General features: G+C 50.2%; 1 protein-coding gene across 2 annotated transcripts in view; it reads right to left on the minus strand.

Annotated features, from left to right (window-relative positions):
• Window positions 1-19647, minus strand: part of numbl (NUMB like endocytic adaptor protein) — a 134845-nt gene that overhangs the window by 100359 nt on the left and 14839 nt on the right. The window contains exon 1 of one of the 2 annotated variants that reach the window (XM_052044106.1): window positions 1883-2105. The exons of the other annotated variant lie outside the window; for it this stretch is intronic. The gene's annotated coding sequence lies outside the window, so the exon portion shown is untranslated. Of the gene's footprint in view, window positions 1-1882; window positions 2106-19647 lie in introns of those variants that run through there. 2 annotated transcript variants of the gene reach the window in all.

A 19647-nucleotide genomic window follows, 5' to 3' on the forward strand; every position in this document is an offset into this window, starting at 1 on the left:
CCGTCTCCTTGTCCACAGACATGCTGAGTGACTCCACCACTGTTTCCTCTCTAACTGAACCCCTTCTAAATACCCCAAGATCTGTCCCTCTCCATCGCCCACGATTCCTTTACTCATTAACAACCCAAAAGAGGATCTGACTTGCTGCAGGAAGAGGCTTCATTTGATCTGCACTTCAACTCTGCAGGAGAGTGGAAAAAACAGCCAAACCCCATTGTAAAAACACTTGCATTTCTATAGCACCTTCCATATCCCATTCCAGTCTCCCAAAAGCTAATGTCCGAATGTCAAGTACTAGAAGGCATAGCTTTAAGGCTGAGGGAGCCAGCTCCATTGTGGGCACAACCCTCCTCACTGTTGAGGACACCTTCAAGAGGCGGTGCCTCAATAAGGCAGCATCCATCACTAAGGACCCTCATCACCCGGGACATGCCCTCTTCACGTCACTACCATCAGGGAGGTGGTACAGGAGACTGAAGACCCACACTCAACGATACAGGAACAGCTTCTTCCCCTCCACCATCAGATTCATGAACTGTCCATGAACACTACCTCGTTATTCCTCTTTTGCACTATTTATTTTTGTAACATAGTAATTTTTGCGTGTTGCACTGTACTGCTGCCGCAAAACAACAAATTTCACAACGTATATCAGTGATAATAACCTGATCCTGATGTCTGGGCAAGTTTTTTTTTTGTTTTTACAGAGTGGTGGGTGCCTGGAACAGGCTGCCAGGGGTGGTGATGGAGGCAGATACGATAGAGGGGTTTAAGCAGCTTTAGACAGGCACATGAACATGCAGGGAATGGAGGGATATGTGCAGGCAGAAGGGATTAGTTTAATTTGGCATCACGGTCAGCACAGACATTGTGGGCCGAAGGGCCTGTTCCGGCGCTGTGCGTGCACAGCAAGATCCCGTAAACAGCAAAGCAGTCGGATTTTAAGTAATGTTGCTGCACAGAACAGGGAGATCTCTTCTGAAACACTACCTTGGGATCTTTCGCATTCACCCGAATGAGCGTTTGTCGTCTCACTCGGGCAACAACCACTGCAGCACTCCCTCGGCGCTGCACTGGGAGCGCCGGCCTGCCTCTCTGAAATGGGATCAAGTCAATGCAAACGGCAGCAGGTGGTATCAAACAACCGGGGGGGGGGGGGGGCGGGTGGGGGGAGGATGGAGATATTCCACAAGGTTGGTCTTTTATTTCGTTAACTGGTAGTCGCAACCGACCAAGTCAGCAAGGACTCGTCCTCTTCCCAACACACACTAATCCAAATGCCCCGCCATCCCCTTACAAAACTTACACAAGGAATGTTAAACAGCCAGGGAAACATATGCATGGAATGCACATTTGCATACTTTTTAAAAATTCCACTCAAGTAATCAGCGCTGTAACAGACACTGTAAAAGTTAAACCCTACATGCCGAAACCTGCTCCGTTTCTCCCCTCCTCATCCACCCACGCCCCCCCCCCACTCCTGCTGTCGCGTAACAATTCCACGTTTGAAGTGTTCATCTCCACTCTGCCTTAGAAAAATCGGGATGGAGAATTAAACTGCCAAAAGTGGTACCAAAATGGATATCGGCGCCTCATCCTCCAGCCGCCGCACAACCACCCACCCAGCCCCCTCTCTCAAAAGCCTTTCCAGCGGGAACCTCGATCATTAAAACAGCTGGCCTCCTCCTCAAATCTCAGCACCACACTCGCAGAAGAGATGCCTCGGAAACGCAAGCAAGAAGAGATAAGGTTGCACACAATGAAACTGTGCCTGAGCCGGGCAGCTGCAGCGCGTCAGTTTCAGCCGCTGTAAACACCGCTTTGTAGATTTCACAATGAGCCCGACCACACACTCTAAGACGCGAGGAAAGACGAGACTTACTGGTGTGCTTCAGGCTCTGAATCCTGGAGTCCCTCCTGTAATATCCACAAGCCCAGTGAAGTGATCAGTCTCCGTGCTATTTCGCTTCTCTCTCCTTCCCACCCTCGGAGCCAGAGCCAGGTCCTTCCTTGTTCCTCCCTTAGGCAGATAATTTAATGCTTCCTGCTATCTCCCTCGGATGTCTCCTCCGCCACTTTGCAACACTCGCCCGCAGGTCGCTACAGTCCGCACAAGTTACAATGTAGCGCGCAGGCGCTCCGCTCCAATCTTTAATCCGCCCCGCACAGAGACCCCGCCCCCGCTCTCCGCGACTGGCTGGCCGCTTCATTAATATGTTAATGAGGGCGGAGCTCCCATTGGCTACCTCGCACGCCAATCAAGAGCCTTGGCGCTGCAGTTAACCCTCTGCTATCTTCGCATAAGGCACAGGAGGAGGCAAATTTTGTTGGTATGGGTTTTTTGACCCAACACGTTGCCAAGGTAAAGTGGCGGAGCTGGTACTTCAATACAATCTTTGCACCATTCTGCTGCTTTGTGCTGGTCGTAGTACTTAATGTATTTATTAACCACAAGGTAATCTGTGAGCTTCATGGGAGCAAGGAATTGATTTCATTGCACCCTGGTGTATGTGACAGTAAACTAATCTGATCTAATCTCACAGCACCAGTGACCCGGGTACAATCCCGACCCCCGGCACTGTCTGTGTGGAGTTTGCATGTTTTCCCCGGGTGCTCCGCTTTCCTCCCCCGTCTCAAAGATGTGTGAGTCGGTGGGTTAATTGGCTGCTGTAAATTCCCCCTAGCGTGTGGGTGAGGGGTAAAATTTCGTGGGGGGGGGGGGAGGTTGATGGGAATGTAGGGAGAATAAAATAGGATTATTGTAGGAGTAAACTTTATTTTTAAACCTTATTTATACAGCAGGGTAACAGGCCCTTCCGGCCCAACGAGCCCGCGCCACCCAATTACACCTGTGTTAAACTACTAACCCGTACGCCTTTGGAATGTGGGAGGAAACCGGAGCTCCCGGAGGAAACCCACGCAGTCACGAGGAGAACGTACAAACTCCTTACAGACAGCGGCAGGAATTGAACCCCAATCGCTGGCGCTGTAATAGCGTTACGCTAATGCTATGCTACCATGCAAATGGGTAGTTGATAGTCAGCATGGACTCAGCAATGTCTCTGCTGACTGTTTGGATCAACCACCCCCATCAGTAGGGCCACCTGTTTCCATCCTTGCAACTCCCGGCACCTTCTAAATCAATCATTTGCTGAAATCATTTTGCCTTATTAGCTCCAGACAACTACTCCAGCCCACTTCTGGCTGGTTCTCTCATCGGGATATCGAATTTGAAGGCAGAATACAAGGTTAATGGCAGAACTCTTAGCAGTGTGGAGGAACAGAGGGATCTTGGATCTATGGTCCACGTCCATAGATCCCTCAAGGTTGCCACGCAGGTCGATAGGGTTGTTAAGAAGGCGTATGGAGTGTTGGCCCTCATTAGTCGGGGTATTGAGTTCAAGAGCCATGAGGTGATGTTGCAGCTCTATAGAACTCTGGTTAGACCACACTTGTGGAGTTTTGTGTTCAGTTCTAGTCTCCTCATTATAGGAAGGATGTGGAAGCTTTAGAGAGGGTGCAGAGGAGATTTACCAGGATGTTGCCTGGATTGGAGAGCATGTCTTATGAGGATAGGTTGAGCGAGCTGGGGCTTTTCCCTTTAAGAGAAGGAGGATGAGAGGGGACTTGATAGAGGTGCACAAGATGATAAGAGGCATAGATCGAGTGGACAGTCAGAGACTTTCCCAGGGTGACAATGGCTAACACGAGGGGGCATAATTTTAAGGTGATTGGAGGAAGGTATAAGGAGATGTCAGGGGTAAGTTCTTTACACAGAGAGTGGTGGGTGCGTAGAACGCACTGCCGGCAGAGGTTGTGGGGGCAGATACATTAGGGCATTTAAGAGACTCTTAGATGGACACATGAATGATAGAGAAATGGGGGGCTATGTGGGAGGGAAGGGTTAGATAGATCTTAGAGCAGGATAAAATGTCGGCACAACATTGTGGGCCGAAGAGCCTGTGCTGTGCTGTGGTATTCTATGTTCTACTCAACCCTGTCTATGCACAACTCCTGCACTCACTGTCTCCAGTTAAAAAAGAATCTCACTTTAAAATTCTCAAGAGAAACAAAGGGCTGCAGATGCTGGAATCCGGATAAAAAACACGCCGATGCTCGAGGAACTGAGCAGGCCAGGCAGCATCCATGGAGAAAAGCACGAGGTCAACATTTTGAGTCAGGACCCTTCTTCAGTCCTGATTGACCGCCTGCTTTTCTCCACAGATGCTGCCTGGCCTGCTCAGTTCCTCCAGCATCACAGTGTTAAAATTCTCAACCTCGTTTCCAAATCTCTCACAGCTGCCACCCCATCTCCGCACCCTCTGGTCATCCTACACTCCTTCATTTCCATGGCCATGAGAGTCCCTGAATTTAATCGCTCCATCAAAGACAGCCATGCCTCCAGCTGCCTGAATCCCAAGCTTTGGAATTCCTGCCCCAAACATTTCTGACTGTCTCTCCCATTAAGATGCTCCTTTAAACCTCACTCTTCCTTATTCCATTTTTTTGTGGACTATTTATTTATTTTTGTAATTTTTAGTAATTTTATGTCTTTGCACTGCACTGCTGCCGCAAAACAAATTTCACATCATCTAAGTCAATGATAATAAACCTGATTCTGATTCAGTCAAACCTTTGGTCATCTGCCCTAATATTTATATTTATGGTGTGGCATCAAATTTAGATTGCTAACGCTTCTGAGAAATGCCTTGAGGTGTCTCTACTTCGTTAAACATGCTTTATAAATAGGAAAAAGATGTTATTGTTGAAAGATCTTTGGAGTCACCCGCCCTAGAATTTTCCCCATATGCTTGCAAATAACTGCGCTCCCAGAAGATCCGCTGGAATCCAAGGTAACAGCTATGAGTAAAGTCTGGAGAAGCTGGGGTTGTTGTCTTTGGAACAGAGGAGGCTCAGGGGAGAGTTAAATGGGGTGTATAAAATGAGGGGGTTCCATGGAAAAGAGGAAAGACCTATTTCTCTTCAACTATATTGTGCATTCTGTTATTGCTTTTCCTTTGTACCACCTCGATGTTCTGATGTGATGAAATGATCTGTATGGATGGCAGGCAAAACAAAGTTTTTCACTGTACCTCGGTACATGCGACAATAATAAACCAATTACCAGTTAAAGGATGGGGGACATAACCAGGAGTTAGAGGGGAGATGAGGTTGGTTGGGTCTGGAATTCACATCCTCCAGTCTTGTAAAAATTGTGCATAATTTGCATATAATTTATGTTTAATTTGTGTTTTTCTCGTGAATGCTGCTTATCTGATGCTCTGTGCCTGTGATGCTGCTGCAAGTAAGTTTTTCACTGCACCTGTGCACACATAGACTTGTGCAGGTGACAATAAACTTGACTTTGACTTTAAGCAGTATTTGAATATGCACTTGAAGGACCATGACCTGCAGGGCTACAGAGCCAGTGCTGGAGGCTGCCATTTGTCTCAATAGTTCTTTTTTGACAGAAAACACTCAGCAGGTCAGGCAGCATCTGTGGGAGAAGAAACAGAGTTAATGTTTCAGGTTGAAATCTGAAACGTTAACCCTGTCTCTCTCTGCCTGACCCACTGAGCATTTCTGAAATGGCCTCCAAGTGATTCTACAATCAGATTCCAACACTCGTTCAGGGAACGGTTTCTGGAGAGTGGGAGCTCTCCGTGAAAATAATCTCTCCAAACACCTTTCCTTTGCAAATATTTTCAATCAAAGACCTTTGGGCAACTGATCAGTATACCACTGGAAACAGTTTTTCTCTCCTTGCTCAATCAATAACTCTCTTAGTTCCACCCTCTGAATGTTCTGAGGACAATCCCAGCTGCAGGAGGCTGGACCAACTTCAGTCAATAGTATGTTTCTCATGTTCATCAAAGGCAGCAGCACCTGTTATCCCTTACAACAAGTGCTTTACAATGCCATTATCAAATAGAATTTGAAAGAATGTAAGAAGCTGGAGAGAGTAGTGGACTCTGTCCAATACCTCACGGGCACTCCCTCCCCTCCATCGGGAGTATCTACAGGAGGCGCCGCCTCAAGAAGGCAACCTCCATCATCAAAGACCCCCACCATCTGGGCCATGCCACCTTCTCACAGCTCCCATCGGGCAGGAGGTACAGAAGCCTGAAGTCAAAGGTTCAGGAGCAGCTGCTTCCCTCCACCCATTTGGTTCTTGAACCAACCGGCACAACCCTGATCACTACAGTTTGGCAACAGTGACCACTTTGCACTAAAATGAACTTTGTTTTTTTTGTTCTAATTGTGTTCTTTCTTGTAAAAATTGTGTAAAATTTAAGTTCAATTTATATTTTTCTTGTGAATGCTGCTTAACTGATGCTATGTGCCTGTGATGCTGCTGCAAGTAAGTTTTACATTGCACCTGTGCACACATGGACTTGTGTATGTGACAATAAACTGACTTTGAAAATGAGCCACGTAAGGAGCTGACAAAAACGGTCAATGAGCTGGGTTTAAAGTGGGAGAGAGAGGCAGAAGATCTAGGGAGAGAATTCCAGAGCTCGGGACCAGGGCAGTTGAAGGCCAGGCCACCAGTGGTGCAGAGTTGAAATTTGAGGATGGTCAAGAGGCCAGAACTCGAGGAGTGCAGACGTCAGCGAGGGTTGGGGGGCTGGAGGAGGTTACAGTGACAGGGTGAGGGGAAAGGCCAGGGAAGGAGTTAAAATCAAGGGCATGGATTTTTAAATAGAGGTGTTGTTTAACCAGGAGCCTTGCTTTGGGTCAGTGAGCTAAGGGTGAATGGAACTTGGTGTAGTTTAGGATCTGGGGCAGACTGACGTTAAACATGCTTCAGTATACTGATCAGTTGCCCAAAGGTTGATTGAAAATAATTGCAAAGGAAAGGTGAGAAGCAATTATTTTCACGGAGAGCTCCCACTCTCCAGAAACCGTTCCCTGAATGAGTGTTGGAATCTGACTGTAGAATCACTTGGAGGCCATTTCAGAAACGCTCAGCGGGTCAGGCAGAGAGAGAGAGAGAGAGAGACAGGGTTAACGTTTCAGATCAAAGACCCTTCGTCAGAACTGGAAGAGTTTTTGACTTGAAACATTAACTCTGTTTTCCTCCCACAGATGCTGCCTGACCTGCTGAGTGTTTTCTGTCAAAAAAGAACTATTGAGACAAATGGCAGCCTCCAGCACTGGCTCTGTAGCCCTGCAGGTCATGGTCCTTCGTGCACATCCAAATACTGCTTAAAGTCAAAGTCAAGTTTATTGTCATCTGCACAAGTCCATGTGTGCACAGGTGCCGTGAAAAACTTACTTGCAGCAGCATCACAGGCACAGAACATCAGATAAGCAGCATTCACGAGAAAAGCATAAATTAAGCATAAATCATACGCAAATTATACACAACTTTTACAAGACTGGAGGATGTGAATTCCAGACCCAACCAACCTCATCTCCCCTCTAACCCCTGGGTTAACGTTTCAGATCAAAGACCCTTCGTCAGACCCTTCGTTAACTCTGTTTCTTCTCCCACAGATGCTGCCTGATCTGCTGAGTGTTTTCTGTTAAAAAAAGAACCATTGAGACAAATGGCAGCAAGCAGGAGGAGAGGGCTGGCAGGGACGTGCTGGAACAGGCCACTCTCACACCTTGCTCATTGTGACTATACCGTCATTCATAAATCCAGGAGTAACCTCTCCACCCAGATCATGGGAGAACGTGAGACAGTCCCACAGACAGGAGGATAAAGGAAATCTGAAGGTCCCAACCTGGGCAAAAGGTATGGAAGGGTATGAAGGAATTGGGGGGGGGGATATGACAGGGGGGGGGGGAGAGATGAAGGAATAGGAAGGGGGAGATGAAGAGGGGTGGAAGGAGTCCTATGTTCTTGAATATTTACCTGTCACTTCACATGATCTATGAATTGTATCGTCATAGAGGCTTCTGGCTAAACAGTGCCTTGATTTTAAAATCCATGCCCTTGTTTTATCTCCTTGCCTGGCCTTGCCCCTCACCTTATCTCCACAACTCCCCCAGTCTAATCATTCTCAGATGTCCCTTACGCTGCCTGGGCCCTGAGCTCTGGAACTCCCTCCCTAACCCTTTCTGCCTCTCTACTCCCTTTAATTTGTTCCCTAAAACCTAGAATGCTTTTGGTCACCTGTCCTAACATCCCCTAATGTGGTTCATGGGCACAATGCTGTGTGGGGGAGCTTGCTGTGTGCAATTGGCTGCTGCATTACCTACATTACAGCAGTGACTACACTTCTGAAATACTTCACTGGTTGTAAAACGATTCGAGATGCCCTGATGGGGATGTGAAAAGCGCTATAAAAATGCAAGACTTCCAGAAACAGGGATCAAGATTGCCTATTTCTGCGGAGACACAGGAGACTGCAGACGCCGGAATCTGGGACAACAAGCAAACTGCTGGAGGAACTCAGCGGGTCGAGCAGCATCTGTGGCGGGAAGGAATTGTCGACGTTTCGGGTCAAGACCCTGCATCAGGGCCGAGAGTGGAGAGGGAAGATAGCCAGTGTAAAGAGGAGAGGGGGCAGACAAGAGGCCAGTAGATGATAGATACCGGTCCCTGTCTCACCCCACCCCTCTCCTTGTTACACTGGCTATCACCCCTCTCCACTCTCAGTCCCGATGCAGGGTTTCAACCCAAAATGTTGACAATTCCTTTCCCCTCCACAGTTGCTGCTCAACCCCCTGTTCCCGAGTTCCTCCAGCAGTTCGGTTTTTGCCTGCTTCTGTGCTGTAGGTTGTAAGCAATTGACATGGTTATAGGGTAATGGTGCTCGACGTTTGTCTGTTACTGACCATCTCAGAACCCCTCCTCCAGTTACAGGGGTGTGGTTGCTAAAAGCATAGTCATAGAGAGACACAGCATGGAAACAGGCCCTTAAGCCCACTGAGTCCATGCCGACCATCAACTAATCCCACAGTAATCCCATTTTATTCTTCCCGCATTCCCATCAACGCCCCCCCCCCCAGATTCTGCCCCTCACCTACAGACTAGGAGCAATTAACCCACCGATCCACATATTTTTGGGATGTGGGAGGAAATTGGAGCACCCGCGGGAAACCCACGCGGTCACAGTGAGAACGTGCAAACTCCACACAGACAGCCAGCACCGGAGGTCAGGGTTGAACCCAGGGTCGCTGGACCTCTGACTTTACTAGCTGTGGCACTGCGCCACCTCTCTGTAGCCACCCAAAGCCGAGAACCTCTACCTGCTTCTTCACTACTTGGGGTTAACTTAAAGGGGAGTCACCTGATGGCCTGGAATTTTTCTTTTGGCCGGGATAGTATCCCTGCCGGTCCGTGAGGGAATAAAACCTCCTTACTGTGTACAACAATTTGTGACTGGAATATAAAAAAGAAGAGCTGTGGTGCAGCCGGTAGAGCCGCTGCCTCACAGCTCCAGGGTCCCCAGTTCAACCCTGACCTCGGGTGCTGTCTGTGTGGAGTTTGCACGTTCTCCCTGTGACCACATGGGTTCCCCCCGAGGCACAAGAGACAGCAGATGCTGGAATCTGGAGCAACACACAATCTGCTGGAGGAACTCAGCAGGTCGAGCAGCGTCTGCAGAGGGAAAGGAACTGCGGATGTCTCGGGTCGAAACCCCCGCACCAGGGCCCAGTGTTGGCTGCTGCTGTCCATTCGCTGGAACGGGACTTGAACTCTCAACCTTGTGAGCTAGAACGGACAGAGTGCTGCCTACAGCAGACACGGTGAAGACCAAACCCCTGCCCCCCCAGCTATCTGCTTGCATTCAGATTGACATAACGACTGCCTCGTTAAAACAGGCACGGGCTCTGAGAATGACAAGGCGCCACGTTGGAGAGTTTGCGTTTCCCAAGACAGCTTTGACAGCCGAGGTTATTTGTGAGGCTGCTTTGCGTTTGAAGCATTTGAGGGGCCTGACACTGGAACGCAATAAACAAGGTGCTGTCTTGTACACGCTCAGTGGGTTTTACATTTAATTATTTATGACTTGCTGTCATGGCTAGGTTATCAATAGGAATCTCGATTTCAATTACAAATACAGTACGGAGATGGAGCCCAAATGCATCATCCTGGTCACTTCATGCCTCACTAGTTGGGTCAGTGACAGCATCAGGGGCTTGCATTTATACAGCAGCTTTAAGGCAGGTAAAATATCCCCAAGGTCCTTCACCGGAGAATAAATTAGACACCGAGCTATGCAAAGAGTCAAGGGGTAAGTGAGGGGTGGACAGATAGCATGAAGCGGGGTCAAAAAATTAGTCTTTGAAGAGGGTGAGATGGCGACGAGGGGCGGCATGGTTTACAGAGGGAGCGCCAAAGGCTTAGAACATTAGCAGCTAAAGGCACGGCTGCCAGCGGCAGAGAGGAGAGCTTCAGGGATGATCAACAGGCCAGAAGTGAAAGGAGGCAGAGACTGCACAGGGTTCTAGACTAGAAGGCCATAAGACAGAGGAGCAGATCTAGGCCATTCAGTCCATCGAGTCTGCTCCACCATTCAATCATGGCTGATTTTATTTTAGCCCCATTCTCCTGCCTTCCCCTGTAAACCTTAACCCCCTTACCAATCAAGAACCTATCAATTTCTGCCTTAAGTACACCTAACGACTTGGCCTCCACAGCCGTCTGTGGCAGCGAATTCCACAGATTCACCGCCCTCTGGCTGAAGAAATTCCTCTTCATCTCAGTTCTAGAGGGACATCCCTTTATTCTGAGGTGGTGCCCTCGGATCCCAGACCCTCCCACTGATGGAAACATCCTCTCCATGTCCACTCTATCCAGGCCTTTCAGTATTCAGTAGATGGGGCGGCACGGTAGTGTAGCAGTTAGCGTAACGCTATTGCAGCGCCTGAGACCTGGGTTCAATTCCGGCTGCTGTCTGTGAGGAGTTTGTACGTTCTCCCCGTGTCTGTGTGGGTTTCCTCCGGGTGCTCCGGTTTCCTCCCACATTCCAAAAAAGTACAGGTTCGGAAGTTGTGAGTGTGCTATGTTGGTGCCGGAAGCGTGGCGACACTTGCGGGCTACCCCCAGAACACTCTACGCAAAAGATGCATTTCACTGTGTGTTTCGATGTACATGTGACCAATAAATCTATCTTATCTTACAAAAAGCATGATGATGCTGGAGGAACTCAGCAGGCCAGGCAGCATCCGTGGAGAAAAGCAGGCGGTCAACGTTTCCAGTCAGAACTCTTCTTCAGGACTGAAGATAGGAAAAGGGGAAGCCCAATATATAGGAGGAAAAGCAGAGCAGTGATAGGTGGACAAAAGAGGGGAGGTGGGGTGGGCACAGGGTGGTGATAGGTAGATGCAGGTAAGAGACAGTGATAGACAGGTGTGGGGGAGGAGAAGAGAGCAGACCCACCGGGGGATGGGTCAAAGGGAAGGAGAGAAAGGGGAAAAAAAGGCTAGGAAATGGAAGAAGAGAAGAAGCCTGGTGGTGGGGGGGAGGGGGGGGGGGTGTGGGGAAGAGGGGTGGGATTATCTAAAGTGGGAGAATTCAATATTCATGCCGTTAGGCTGCAAGGTTCCAAAACCCTTTTCCTATCTTCAAACCTGAAGACGAGTCCCGACCCAAAACGTTGACCGCCTGCTTTTCTCCACGGATGCTGCCTGGCCTGCTCAGTTCCTCCAGCATCGTCGTGTTTTTGCACCTGGACACCAGCATTCTTTCGCTAGTACTCAGTAGGTATTTGTCTAGGGCAGGAGGGGATTACAGAGGCATGGGCGAGAGCGCAGAGCAACAGGAAGACAAGTCTGAGGATTTTAAAATCGAGGTGCTGCTGTCGTTTAGATTAGTGCCAGAAGTATCTCTCCCTCAAAATAGTCATTAAAAATGAAGCTAAAGCAAGCAGGATACTGCAGATCCTGGAAACCTGAAACAAAACAAAAACAGGAAGTATTTAGAGGTGTATAAGATTATGAGGGGCATAGATAGAGTGGACAGCCAGCACCTTTTCCCCAGTGCGGTAATAGCAGACACCAGAGGACATCAGTTTAAGGTCAGAATAGGAATGTTCAGGGGAGATATCCTACCTCTAGGTTCTTTACACAGAGAGTGGTGGGTGCCTGGAACGCACTGCCGGGGTGGTGGGAGAGGCTGATACAATAGGGACATTTAAAAGGCTCTTAGATAGGCACATGGAAGTAAGAAAAATGGAGGGTTATGGGCTGTGCAGGAGGGAAGGGTTAGATTGATCATGGGGTAGGTGTTTATATAGGTTGGCACAACATTGTGGGCCAAAGGGCCCGTACTGTGCTGCACTGTTCTATGTTCTATAACCTGAAGCAAGATGTTCAAAAAGCTAGCAGCTGCTGAAGGGGAGGAAAGAAAGGTGAATATCTGGAACATGAGTAAGTATCTCCACTTTAAATGTTAACATGACGACATCAAAGGTTCCCCAGCAAACATACAAGCCGTTAGATTATGATCATTTTCAGTGTTCGTGTTCCACATGAGTCTTCTTCACTGTGGTCTATCAGCAGATCTAAGGATTTTTCACTGGGATCAAAGGCAAGTGCAGGGGAGTGGGTCAAAGTAACAGGTACCACGTGAGCTGGTGAATGTGAGATTACATTCGTCGCACAGCGCACTCCTCCTCAACAACAGCAAACTTAAATCCCTGCTCATGGCAAATACTACAGGACCTTGCTTTAAGGTGAGAGGGGCAAAGGTTAAAGGAGATTTACGAGGCAAGTTTTTTTTAAACACAGAGAGTTTTAGGTGCCTGGACCGTGCTGCCGGGAGAGGTGGTGGAAGCAGGTATGATAGCGATGTTTAAGAAGCATTTAGACAGCCACACAACAGGCCAGGTATGGAGGGATATGGACCATGTGTAGGCGGATGGGATTCCTTTAATTTGGCATCATGGTCGGCAGAGATATCGTGGGCCCAAGGGCCTGCTCCTGTGCTGTACTGCTGTATGCTCTGTGCACGATGCACTATGCTCTGTGCACGATGCACTATGCTCTGTGCACAATGTTCTGTGCACGATGCTCTGTGCACGATGCTCTGTGCACGATGCACTATGCTCTGTGCACTTTGCTCTGTGCACAATGCACTATGCTCTGTGCATGATGCTCTGTGGACTATACTCGGTGCACTATGTACTTACTGTGCACTATGTTCTTTGCTCTAAGTACTAACTATGCTCTGTGTACTATGCTCTGTGCTCTGTTCATTACAGCCCCTCCACAGTTAAACTGCATTCAGGACTGCCACTGTATGTCACAGTGTCTCGTAAACCCTGATAGTCAAGTGACCAGTTTATGCGGCCTCCATTTCCAGTGCTAACAGACCAATTACATACTTCCAGCTTTTTAACGTGTTTACTCTTTAAGCCAAGTAAACACCATCAGTGACAGGATTTAATGATAGTGTGAAATTCAAACCCTGCTGATAATGGAAATCTGAAATAAAAGCAGTAGAATGTTGGGAGCCCACAGCAGATCAGGCAGCGTCTGTGGCAGGAGACAGGCAGTTCATGTTTCAGGTGAATTCAACCTGAAATGTTTCCTGATGCAGGGTTTCGACCCAAAACGTCGACAATTCCTCCCCTCACCACAGATGCTGCTTGACCCGCTGAGTTCCTCCATCAGATTGTTTGTAGCTGGAATGTTTCATATTTCTTCACAATCTAGAAAGAGGCTATTTGGCCCATCAAGTCCATGCTGGCTCTCAGAGCAAATCCATCAGTCCCATTCCCCCACCGATTTCCCACACCCACGGGGTCAGAGGGAGAATGTGCAAACTCCGCACAGGGAGCCCCTGAGGTCAGGATTGAACCTGGGTCGCTGGAGCTGGGAGGCAGCGGCTCTTCCTGCAGCGGCACTTTGCCAATCTGTTAACTCTGCTTCTCTCTCCACAGATGCTGCCTGACCGCTGAGTGTTTCCAGCACTTACTGCTTTTATTTCTAATTACAGCTGGACATTTACATAGATGTAACTCCGGTGAAGTGCAAAGGAACACCAGCACCTCCAAGTCCCATAGTCAGGAATACATCGCCCCTTCGTCATTACCACTGGGTCTAAGTCCTGCAACTCCCTCCCCAACAGCACTGGGGGAGCACCTTCACTACACAGACTACAGCAGTGCAAAAGGACAGCCCACTACCACCTGCTAATGGGGCAATTAGATTAGATATTTATTAGTCACATGTACATTGAAACACACAGTGAAATGGTCTTTTTGCGTTACTGAGAATGTGCTGGGGCAGCCTGCAAGTGTTGCCACTCTTCCAGCGCCAACATAGCATGCCCACAGCTCCTAACCCGTACGTCTTTGGAATGTGGGAGGAAACCGGAGCACCCCGAGGAAACCCACACAGATACTGGGAGAACGTACAAACTCCTTACAGACAGCGGCAGGAATTGAACCCGGGTTGCTGGCGCTGTAATAGCGTTACGCTAACCGCTACGCCATCAGGTATGGGCATCAAATGCCGGCTCGGCATCAGACATGTGCTCAGTCATAAAATTAAATCTCGATCCCTACCCAACAACACCAGAGTGAATCTGGATCTGAGGGCTTCTAATTCGTTTGATACTGACCCAATCTGACACATACATCGGGTCCTGTTGGTCTGGGTCAGGTATCAAACGAATTAGAAGCCCTCAGATCCAGATTCACTCTGGTTTTGTTGCATAAGGATCGAGATTTGGCTTTATGACTAAACGTGTACGTACGTCCCATAGACTGAGTGACAGTTCAATGTAACCCTGCCATCCCTGACCAGAGGTTTCTGTGATTGGTGAACTGAACATTTACTGATCAGGCAATATCGGTATCTGCTGAGCACTGGTCTGTCAATTCCAGACAGCATTCCCAAGGTACTGTTAACAGGGTCAGGATCAACCAGGAGGAAGAGATCTCACAGGAATCATTCTGGGGTTGACTAAACCCAGTCTCCGAGGGCCTGAAGCTCGAGGTAGAGTCTGTACATGGCTCATTTACCAATGATTCTACAGTTACAATGCCTCAGAGTACAAAAATAACTTGCATTTACTGAGTGCCTTCATGTAGCAGAACTCCAGTACTGCTACCTATGGTTCCCTCTTGGTACTGTCTCCCGAACAATACAACTGATCCTCACTACTGCCCCCAGACAGTGCGGCACTCCCTCACTACTGCCCCCAGACAGTGCGGCACTCCCTCACTACTGCCCCCAGACAGTGCTGCACTCCCTGACTACTGCCCCCAGACAGTGCTGCACTCCCTCACTACTGCCCCCAGCCCCCACCCCCCGACTCCCCCAGACAGTGTGGCACTCCCTCACTACTGCCCCCAGACGGTATGGCACTCCCTGACTACTGCCCCAGACAGTGCTGCACTCCCTCACTACTGCCCCCAACAGTGCACATGGCTATCACTCCCTCACTACTGCCCCCAGACGGTGTGGCACTCCCTCACTACTGCCCAGACAGTGCTGCACTCCCTGACTACTGCCCCCAGACAGTGCGACACTCCCTCACTACTGCCCCAGACGGTGTGGCACTCCCTGACTACTGCCCCCAGACAGTGCTGCACTCCCTCACTACTGCCCCCAGACGTGCTGCACTCCCTCACTACTGCCCCCAGACGGTGTGGCACTCCCTCACTACTGCCCCAGACAGTGCTGCACTCCCTCACTACGCCCCCAGACAGTGCGACACTCCCTCACTACTGCCCCCAGACAGTGCGGCACTCCCTCACTACTGCCCCCAGACATGCGGCACTCCCTCACTACTGCCCCCAGACAGTGCGCACTCCCTCACTGCCCCAGACAGTGCACTCCCTCACTACTGCCCCCAGACAGTGCGGCACTCCCTCCTACTGCATGCCACTCCCACTACTGCCCTGACAGTGCACTCCTCACTACTGCACTACTCCCTCACTACTGCCACAGTACCACTCTCCCTCAGTACTGCCCTTTTTTTACAAACGTTTATTCACTAAAAGCACTACAAAAACACCCAACATCAAATACAGCACATCTAATACAGAAAGAAACTAGGCAAAACTAATACCCACGCAACACTACGCCCCCCACCGCAACACTCATACTCTATATCAAAATCATATTGGTCTCGTCCACGACACACGCGATCCCCTGAGGGCCTACCGAGCGCGGAACTCGGCCAGGGCGCCCACGGAGACGCGTGCTCCCGTTCCAAAGACACCCGCGCGCACATAAGCACAGAAGATGGGCAGGAAGGCCGACCGGCCAGTACCCTCGGCCGCCCGCCGCCGCATCCTGTGGATGGCCAGCTTGGCCAGGCCAGCAGAAGACCCACCAGGAGATCCTCTGCATGCCTCGCCTCGCGCCGCACCGGGTGCCCATAAACCAACAGCGCCAGGCTGAAGTGCAGCCAGATTAGTACTGCCCCTTTTTGTTTGTACAAAACGTTTATTCGTTAAAAAACACTACAAAAAACAACCAACAGCAAACATGCTACATCTAGTACAGAAAAAAAACAACCCGGCCAAAACCAATACCCGTGCAACACTACGCCCGCAACCGCAGCACACAACACTTCATACCAGAATCGCATCGGTCTCGTCACACACACGCGATCCCCTGAGGGGCCCACCGAGCACGGAACTCAGCCAGGGCGCCCGAGGAGAGACCGTGTGCTCCCGTTCCAAAGACACTCGTGCACGCACGTAAGCGCGGAAGACGGGCAGGCAGGCTAACAGGCTGGAACCCTTGGCTGCCCACCGCCGCGTCCCGTGGATGGCCAGCTTGGCCAGGCCCAGCAGAAAACCCACCAAGAGATCCTCCGCGTGCCCCGCCCTGCGCCGCACCGGGTGCCCGTAAACCAACCGCCGGGCTGAAGTGCAGCCAGATCAGTACGCCCCTCCCACAGTGTGCCCTCCCTCAGTACCACCCCTCCCACAGTGTGACCATCCCTTCGCCTATCAGTCTTGCACACTTGTCTCTGGAGTGAACTTGAACCCTTGACCTGCAGACAAACACTGAAGACAGCAGGACCGGTCATCAAAACTGAGAGAGAGAGGGGAATGTGGAGAGAGGGAGAAAGAAAGAGAAAGGGAGGGAGAGAGGGGAGAGAGGGAGAGGTGGGGAGAGAGAGGAGGGAGTGGATGAGAGGGGGAGAGCAAATGAGGGGGGGGAAGAGAGAGGGAGAGAGACCGAGAGAAGGGGAGAGAGATAGAGAGAGGGAGGGGGAGAGGGAGAGAGACAGAGGGAGAGAGAGACAGGGGATTCAGGCTGCTGCAGGCACAACCACCAACAGTGGTGTGATCGAAGTCAGGATGAACAACAGGCAGAAGTGAAATTAGATTTGGATAATAAGAACTTCATAATCAAAACATGCTCTGCAGTTCCTGCCTCGTCCCTGTCGCTCTGTGGGAGTGCAGGTCTTTACCTCTCTGGTCTAGATGGCCCCTCCTGAATGTGCTGACTCATTCTATTCATGACTGAGGGACAATAAATTCACAGGCCTTCACTCACATTTATATCGTCAGTCGGACACTGCAATGTGACAACAGGGCAGCTGACAGGTGCACAGCAAGCTCCCACAAACAGTGATATCATCCACGGAGACCACAGGAGACCGCAGATGCTGGGATCTGAAGCCACACACAAAAAGCTGGGGGAACGGAGCAGGTGTGGAGGGAACGGACTGTTGACGTTTTGGGTCGAGACTCTTTATCTGGACTGGAAGGTTGAGGGGAGAGAGCCAGTGTACAAAGATGAAGGGGCAGAGCAAGGGCTGGCAGGCGATAGATGGATCCAGGTGTCAGGTGATATCACGCCATGGGGCATAAACGTGTAATGACACTGAATCCTGCCCAGCAGTGCGGTGTTCTCTCCGTACTGATCCCGCTGTAATATAGCCGTCCCTTAGAACTGCCTCTCCGACAGTGCAGTGCTCCCTCACAGCAACCTCTCCCTGTGACAGTGCAGCACTCTCTCAGGAGAATCTCTCCAACAGGGCAGTCCTTGACAGAACTGTTTCTCTGACAGTGCAGCACTCCCCTCAGTGCTGCCGTGGAGTTATGCTCCCACTCGGGAACAGACTTCAACCCACAACTTCCCGGCACAGAGGCCTTAGTGCTAACCACTGAGCCGTGACCAAGGCTCTTCTCTCCTTCTCTCAACTTCTCTCCTTGCTCCTGGGTTGCGGTGGGAAGTGAGATGGCTGGAGGCCAGTCCGTGAAGGGCACTGCCACCTGGTGGCTCAGCTAAACGCTGCAAGAAACCTCAGATAGGTGTGTGAGGTGTGTGATGCGAGCAGTTGATTTTCCTCCCCCATTCTTGCGGTCCCCTCCCCTCCTCGTCAGCTGGCCCTCACTGGTCAGTGCTCTCAGCGACTCAGGAGGTTGTGGGTTCAAGTACCACACCAGAGACTTGAACCCACAACCTTCTGACTCGGTGAGAGCGTCCCGGTTTGGAGCTGCACTGCAGCACTGTGGGTGTGCGGGCAGTGTCACGTGAACACGTCATTACCGTGGCGCCCACCTTCTCTCACACGAGACCATGAAAAAATCACTTGGCGTTATTTCGAACAAGAACAGCTGGCATTAGTCGCTGGCCGATCTCTCAATCAAACCAGTTCCACAACATCGTCATTATTGCATTGCTGTTTGTGGGATCTTTGCTATGCACAGCCCGGCTGCTGTGTTTTCGCTCATTACCGCTGTGACTACGCTTCAAGAATACTTGACTGCAGCTGCCTCACAGCCCCAGAGACCTGAGTTCGATCCCGACCTCCGGTGCTGTCTGTGTGGAGTTTGCACGTTCTCCCTGTGACCGGATGGGTTTCCCCCGGGTGCTCCAGTTTCCTCCCGCATCCCAAGGACGTGCGGGTCAGTTAAACAGCCCTTGGTGTAGGTAGGTGCAGGAAAATCAAAGGGGAGTTGATGGATGCCTGTGCAGGGGTGCAGAGGAATAGGAGGAGGAGGAAATGGGACTGATGGAATTGTACCCAGTGGGCTGAATGGCCTCCTTCTCTGTCATTATCCAGTCTTTCCCCCAGGGTAGGGGAGTCTAAAACTAGAAGCTGAGAGGGGAAAGATTTAAAAGAGACGAGGGGAAGTTTTTTCACACAGAGGTGATTGGAAATCTGGAACGAGCTTCCAGAGGAAGTGTTAGGGGCAGGTACAATTAAAATGTTTGAAAGACATTTGGACAGGTACATGGATAGAAAGATTTTGAGGGATAAGGGCTAAACGCTGGCAAATGAGACTAGCTCAGATAGACATCTTGGTCCAGCACAGACGAGTTGGGCCGAAGGGCCTGCTTTCCGAGCTGCATGACTCGAGGTGCACAATTGGCTGTAAGGTGCTTTAGAGATCACATTTTGGAAATACGCACCTTCCAGGTGGCAGAGTTCACTGGCTGACATAGACAGCGGTCTTCCAGCACTGGAACTTAAGTAACAGAAGCAGGGGTAGGCCATTCAGCCCCCTGTGACTGTTCTGTCATTGAACTCGACCATGGCTGATTTACCACCTCAGCACCACTTTCCTGGACCTGGTTTGTATCCTGGGGTCCCTCGGTGTCTGGGTAGTGACTGAGGGGTGGGTAACCATTCTGATTTCCTCAGTCCTCTGCCGCCCAGGATTTGGTCAAGTTCACGTGAAGTTGTTGGCACCTGCACAGTGAGTGAGACCAACGCGTTCCCGTGTTAGTGAGTCAGGTTTTGGTGTATTGGTATCGGTATTGGTT

This window comes from Pristis pectinata, chromosome 35, assembly GCF_009764475.1.
Source record: "Pristis pectinata isolate sPriPec2 chromosome 35, sPriPec2.1.pri, whole genome shotgun sequence".
NCBI classification, from domain to species: Eukaryota; Metazoa; Chordata; class Chondrichthyes; order Rhinopristiformes; family Pristidae; genus Pristis; species Pristis pectinata.